Here is a 7905-nt window from a genome sequence, read left to right as displayed (position 1 = left end):
AAATCTTACCTTTCCAGGAAGTTCATGACTAACTTGTCATAAGTTTTAAAATAAACCAATACATAAATTATACAAATCCAAGTACTGATCCTAGATTTGTGCAGATTTTTGTTGTTAAAATGGAAGGACAGCTTTTAAGCCACTATTGTACCAGACTGGGCACCAATACGTCCTAGAAGATGTCATTTAAATATGTAAACAGGAAAATCACAATCAGAAGGTCATTGTACCCTTTTCTCACAAGATAATATGAGAAGAAAAAAGAGTGACATTTTATTCAAAATAATAGATGTGTAATTTTTATTCTCAATTGAAATTATATATAACGTTCTTAAATTCTGTGGCATGAAACATTTGCCATTAAATTAATATATTTGTGGGTCTTTTGTGAGATTGAATCAATTCTGGTCCACATCTAAGAAATCGAATTATCCTAGCTGCAGTCATGGTTGGAGCAATTCCACTTGGCCATACATCCAGTATTAAAGTGCTCCCTATTGTGTGTGATGTGTTGCCATATTCAAGATGACATCCTCACTCACATCCCTGCACCAGTGTCCATGTGACTGGAAGTGCCAACATGCAGCCAACTTCGGTTCTCCTTGCCCTCTTAAAGTGACTCCATTGTTCTGCCAAAAGATAGGCAATCTCAAAAGGTCATGCAGCACTATAGTATATCTGAATTTCTCTTGTGTGACGTTCTAAAAACCCAGGGAAGGAGAAAGATAGTTTGTTATAATCTATCTCCGGGGGTCCCAGAGTACTGTAAATCGGTCCTTTTGTTTTGTTTAACTATATTTAAATGACACCCCCATTTAAAGAAATGGAATTCAAATTCTAACTATATATGGGAGACCTGATCATGAAAATGAAATGTATTATTGACCTAGTATTTCAATTTAATGAAAAGAACAAACAAATCTTTTCATACTTTACAGCCGCAAATGAACATACTTCTTCATATACACCTATATACCTATGAAATCAATGTCCTCAGTTATATATCATAGCTTAATAATAATCCAATTCTTCATACATCAACAATACAAGAAGAGTAGGCCTTTGGATACAAACTCACTATCTTTTGTAGAGACTGAATTATGTATTTAATATTCTAATATTTCTTATGTGTATCTTTTCATATACTATATAGAAAACTACTGGTAGGAAAAGATCATTTTCTATGTTGTAGTCAAGAACAGCATATTTTAATGTTATTGGCATGATGGAAGAATGCTGATCTATCCACAACTTGATTCATCATTTCATCCTTTGTTTACATGGTGGGACTCTAAACTGACCATAACTGAAGCTATTTCTCTTTTTTCCTATTATGTACAACTGAATTTTGCAGCAGTTAATGTAGTTTCTTTGTAGTTAATGTAAGTTATTACTGTCTCGGTTGAAGAAAGAAGCTGAAAGGAATAAGATTACTTTACATTCTTGCAAGTGAGAAGTTACAATCCCCGACATTCAAAAAGGGCGTCTAAATTAGGCAGCAACACGGAAATGAGGTTCTGCACATAAAACTATCTCTCTAATTTTTAGCATATCAAGAAATATCACCAAGCCAATTTACCAGAAGAAGGAGGGAGGATATGAAAGAAATGGGATATAGAGCCTTTAATCCAACGTTTTTGGTTGAAAAATCTGGTTTAGGAATAAAGAGAATCGGGAGGACTCTTTGACCTTGATCTCTGAAATACTGGCTTCTTCTGCTGAGCCTAAACTTAATGAACTCTCAAAGTTAGCTCAACTTTTTGCCTTATCTCACTGTAAAACAGACTTGGAAATGCCATATAGTGTGGTTTCAGAACACAGGCAGATTGAGAATATGGTGCGAGTTGAATAGCTAAAGCCATGGTTCAGGCAAGGAAAAGTCAAAAGAAGTCTCTGCATAATAGAAAAGTGAAGGAAGCAAATCATACAGAATACATTAGGTTACTACATCCAATGTCAATCAAAGGCATCTAGGATCTTGCAAGGAATATGCCTAAAGCAGAAGCACCATTTGCATAACACATATGTCCCTAAGCAGACAGCTCACGTTACATCTCAAAACAACATACATATAGTGAATTAGAGAACTAGTTATAACTTTATAAGTTGTTTAAATTTTTGTTCTACAAACAGAAGGACTATTTATAAAATATTATTGAAATAAATATATGATTTAACCTTGACAATTTTACCAAAAATTATTAATATTTTACCAAAAATTATTAATATTAATCTTATCTTCAATTTATTAGATAAGATTGTCACTGGATTCCGGTTCATGTTTTAATTACTTGATTTTTAATTATGTATATCTATGGGGGTATCTTCACACTAATGTCATGTCCACAGAGGGCAGGAAAGGGTGGTGAATACCTCAGAGTTGTCATTAAGGGCAGTATTGCACTGCCTGTGTGAATATGAGAAAGGAACTCAGGTCATATGAAGGAGCAATGGTGCTCTTAACCACTGAACCACCTCTCCAGCACCCTAGATTCATGTTGTCACAACTGAGTTGTTCTTAAAGAAAATTATATCATTTATAGAAAAGAAGAGAAAGTTTTCTTGTGGAAAACTATATGCATACGATCATATCATACATGGTCTCTTTTTCAAACATTACTGGTTTATTTTTCCCATTCTATCTTACTATTTTCACAGCTTTTTCAAAGCAGAAGAACACAATAAACATCTGATGATTTAAACAATATCTCACAATAATAATTTTCAAAAGTATAGACTCCAGGCCAATATTATCATCCAGAATTCTTAGGAAACTAAGAATTCTGAGGCCACACTTTATTCCAATGAGATAGAAACTCTTGAGCTAAATAAACACAATGCTTCTGTTTTACATTCTTTCTCAATGAAAATTATGCTTGAAAAATTTTAGAGACGCTCTTTTAGTAAAAACGCAATTTAATCTTAATTTCTCCATATTGGTTTTAAATTTTCCACAGTATGGTCTCCTCCAATCTCAGTTGTGTGGATGCAGTTTGCCAAGGTATAAAAGTTAACTTTTAACATTCATTCTTTGACATTTCAAACATGTGACTATCCCTTGGCTGATTTAATTAACATTCTTCAAATTAGCCTGTGCTAACTAATTTGGGAGGAAATGCCAGGTGACTAATCTTGTTTCCTTAGCTGGTGCCTCTTTCTATTGCTTTTGTGCTCCTGGCAGTGTAAGTCTGTTATGAAAAGTTACCGTTGAGGGTCCTCACTACAAAGTTTCTTAGGAAATGCTAATCTCCGCACGCCACACTTTCATTTCTCTTACCATTCTGACAGTCCCTAACTGGTGTCACTATACCATTTAATATTTGAGTTTTCCAGTATCTTGGCAAAATTTTAAACGAATGCATTTTAATCTACCTCTACATCACATTTGATTTACTCTCTACATTTATGAAAGGAATGCTTTTCCTAAACATCCTTTAATATTTTGGCATGGCTTGACATCTCAAATGGTTTCTCTTCTTCAATTTCTGAACTGGCAGTATTCCTTAATGCATCTTGTTAGGATATCCTCTTTCTTGCATTGGAGGGAAGCTCCCCAATGGGTTTATGCATCTTGTAGGTCTACAGCTTATGCACTGATTATTATAAAATTTATAGTTTTGAAGATGATCACACCTATGAAAATGAACAGACTTCCTGAGTCACTAAGTATATAAATATCCATTTGCTAGTTATGCTATCATAAATATATTATAACTTATTTATATCACAATAAACTTATAATATAACTAATTATTAAGAAAATTAAATGCATTGAAGTGATAGAACCTGCCATTTGTTAAATTTCTATCCAGATTTAACCAATGTACATGCAATATACACAGCCTCAAGTCCTTATTTTTCTGCATGCTGATTTTCTTTGCCAGCAGAGTAGCTGCTTAGAATCCCAGATTACTTTTGATTACTCATATGGAAAATGCTGTAACCGCTTATGCATAAGTCACATGCCAAATAAACTAGACAATTCTTGTGCAAGAATCTGTTTCCTGGACAGTTATTTGCACTTGGATGCATTTGACTTACAAAAGAATATGTGCTTCAGGATATGGATCTTTCAGGTTCAAAGCCAACACACAACATTACCCTTACAGGATATGCCTTTCCATAAATGTGTTTTCCTTCTGGGAACCAAGATTCTGCCCAGGAAAACAGTAGAAAACGTCAGAATGACATTTAGTGAAATTCAGTTTTGAAACGGACATGTGGTTTCACAAAATTTTATTGCTTCCATGTATCGTAGATTAAGACCATTGAAAAGATGATTCTTTTCATGTCCAAATGTCAACATAAATGTTCCAGAATTAAAGTGTTCCTTAGGGTTTCTGTGCTTGTGTGGGCATATACAGTACACATGCCTGGGTATTAAAAACTGCACCTATTCTTAACTGTAAAACTTTCAATTTTATTATTTCTCAATATTTATGTGGTAGATATTTTACTCAAATTTACTTGATATATAAAATCATCAAATATATAAAAATCATTGAGAAAAGAGGTAAGTGTAAAATACATTAACTAAGAGAAGTATGTGGTGCTGAATATGGAAAGACTTTCCTTATGCCAGTCTCTCTGACGGAACTCTGGTGAAGCATGTGGGAATTTTAATTTAAAATTCAAGTCTTTTATGAATGAAAATTTATATATATATATATATATATACATATATATATCAATGTCATTTGTTTCTTATAATTTCTTTGCCTCCTACTTGATTCAAAACAAACTAATATATTCTTCATGCTCCTACAAGAGCGGGCAAATGAAAAGTGAATATGTAGTGAGATCTAATTGTTATCACAGAGAAGTTATCAACTCTCTGGAAAATATGGGATATTGATACCACCATTATATTTTATTTTGTCAAAATCCCTTCATTTTATGCATTTCCGCTTCTCTTTATTCTTGTAGTAGCTTTAAGGTTTGTGGAGAACCCATCTTTCATTTAATGCCCCCTCCAGAATATTTGATTTCTCAAATTCTAACTCTTGAGTGAATGCAAAAATATGACCTCTGGTCCTTTGACCCAGCCACTGAATTATGCTGCCAGGCAGATGTGTTATTCCTAGTCAAGGTACAGTATCTCGGCATCTAATCAGGGTTAGTGCAGAATCTTATTTTAGTACTTCGGAGGTATGCTCACTCATTCTTTCAAGCCAGAAAACAAATCATAGTTTCTTTTTCCAAATTTTGTTTATCTTAAATACAAGTTCATGAGTAACCAGGTAAAAAGCCTCACACAGTCTGAAACCAATTTGGACAAGATTACAGGAACTTCGGCTTTGCTAACATCAGCATTTTCCGCTCGATCTGCACATCACACATTGTCAAGTGTGACATCCACTATTGCTCATTTCTCCCTTCTGAAAGTCTTCCTTTTCTTTTTCATTCTGTGCTGAGATTCTTTTTGTCTTAGTCTGCATCTTTTTCATCCCTTAACAAATTTGTAATGTTGAATTTTCTGAGGGTACTGTATTAGATTAATATCTAGGTGAGGATTTCTTCTACTACATATAAATGCTAAGCATTCTGTCTGATTTCTTGCTTGCTTAGCATCTGTTCTCTTCATGCCTGGTGCTAATGTTGTATCATTTCACTTGAGCACATTCTCATCGTCTTATGTGTTCTAGTCACTATGAATCTACCATTATACCATTATACAAGACATTAAACAGAGATGTGTTTGTTCGGGGACTGAGTAAATGGAACTACTTGTGTCCTCATTATGGTCACAATGTACAATGACATTTTGACTCGTGTGGATAAAAGCATAGAGAACAGGTCAATGATTTTCCTTCTTTTTGGTATTGTCATTATATTTTGGAAACAGCAGGCTTTTAGCTGCTTCTTTCACTCATTGAATGTAATCATATCTTGTTATTATATTCTCATTTCTGCTTGAAAGCTGTAACTGTGTGCCTTTTCTCCTCTGAAAACATTGTATTATAGTACAGCTAAAGTCTTTGTCTGCCTGTAGTTGGATATGAAAGCCTTGCAGCAAAGAAGGATTTGTTTTATTTTGGTACCTATAGGGCACCTGACATTATACATTTTGATAAGACTACTTTCTACCTTATTAGTGATGCTACATGCTCCATGGTGAAAATTAATATCTTCCTACAGATAAGCAAAAATTGTCAACATCATGCTATAATTTTTCACATAAAACTATATTTTAATTCCTTTGGAAACTTGATCGACTTATTTTCTCACATTTGAATATTATATTTAATATCTAGTGTATCTATATTTGAATATGCTTAAACAATAGTCTGTTATGAGTGTATGTATTGTCAATGAGAATTAAGGTCTAATTTTACAATTATTGTTAAGCAAAATGTCAATAAATTTCAACTTACTTAAAAATAACACTCCTTTTTCTTTATCTTTTCAGTTACTTTTAAATGTTCCACATTGAACCCAAGATCATAAATTAAAACTAATTAATTGTATCATCTTATATTCTGTAAGTCTGAGAGCTAAGGCATCATCATACATAATGTTATTACTGAAATAGATGTGTCTTCTGTTTGATAAGATAAAAGTGCGAAGTCTGGTCAAGCTGTACTCCATGATATAAGGAAACCATAGGGCCTAAATAAAAAATGATTCATTTTTATAACAAGTTCTCAGATTTATGACTTAAGCTAATTTCATGTGCAGGTAGAATCTCTTTAAATGTATTTTGTCATTTCTGTTTATGTTCCTTTTGAACTAATGCTTGCTTGTAATTTAGGTAAGTATGTAAGCCAAAAAATGCAGGCCAATTTTCTCCTTATCTGAAGGGCAGAGAGTTTGGAGATTGACAAGCACAGTTGAAAATTCTAACTCAGGTGATTGCTTTTTCTTTTGACATTAAGATAAGTAAGTAAGATCTAGTAAGTCCATGCCATGCTCTCCCTATACTCCCTATGTTATCTGTCTTATTATTTTTATGCTTCTTCATATTCTTTACTTATTCTCATGCTTCTACCCTGGTAAGAAATATTTTTGTCAAGGCTGATCCTCGACAGAAAAGGAGTTATTTCCTAATTGCAGTTAGTAAGTAAAGTCCTATGTAAGATCAATGAAGAAATTATTGTAAGAGGCCTTTTAAAATATTTTAATATAAGAAACTATTAGAAATATTTGAGGACGCCACAATAAAAGAGAATTCTGAAAAGGAGAACACTACCAATGGACCCTCTCGCTAGACAGAAAGCTGCAGATAGTGTCGAATAGAAAATGGTGGCTAACTGATACCAGGGTTACCACATACGAAAGCTTTTTGTCTCATGCTTAGCAAATTGAGTTAGAAGCCTCGATATCAATAGTTACTGGTGTGGCATTAAACTGACTAGCAATAAGTGCTGCTCATTTGTTGGTGGGAGTCTCTTGTTTGTCCTGACTGCCTGACTAGCTTATCCCTGAAATAACCACACAGATACTGTATTAATTAAAACACTACTTGACCCATTAGTTCTACCTTCTTATTGGCTAACTCTTACATCTCAATTTAACCCATTTCTATTCATCTGTATATCGTCATGTGGCACTGGCTTACGAGAAAAGATTGGGCAAGCCTGACTCTGGCGGCTCCATGGTGTCTCTCTCTGACTCTGCCCTTCTTCCTCCTAGCATTTCATCCAAGCCTCTCTGCCTACCTAACTTCTGCCCTATCAACAGGTCAAGGCAGTTTCTTTATTCTTAATGGTAACCACAGCACACAATGGGGCTCCCATATCACCTCCCTTTTTCTATTTAAATAATAAAGAAAAGTTTTAACTTTAACATAGTAAAATTACATATAATAAAACAGCAAGAATTACAATCACAATATTTCTATAATATTACCTAAGTAAACACAAAGTACATTGTAAGCAACTTCCGAAGTTCTAGAATTGACAGAGA

Source organism: Myodes glareolus, chromosome 12, assembly GCF_982192425.1.
Source record: "Myodes glareolus chromosome 12, mMyoGla1.1, whole genome shotgun sequence".
Lineage (NCBI taxonomy): Eukaryota > Metazoa > Chordata > Mammalia > Rodentia > Cricetidae > Myodes > Myodes glareolus.
The sequence above is the reverse complement of the archived record's forward strand: the minus strand, read 5'-3'. Positions refer to the sequence as shown.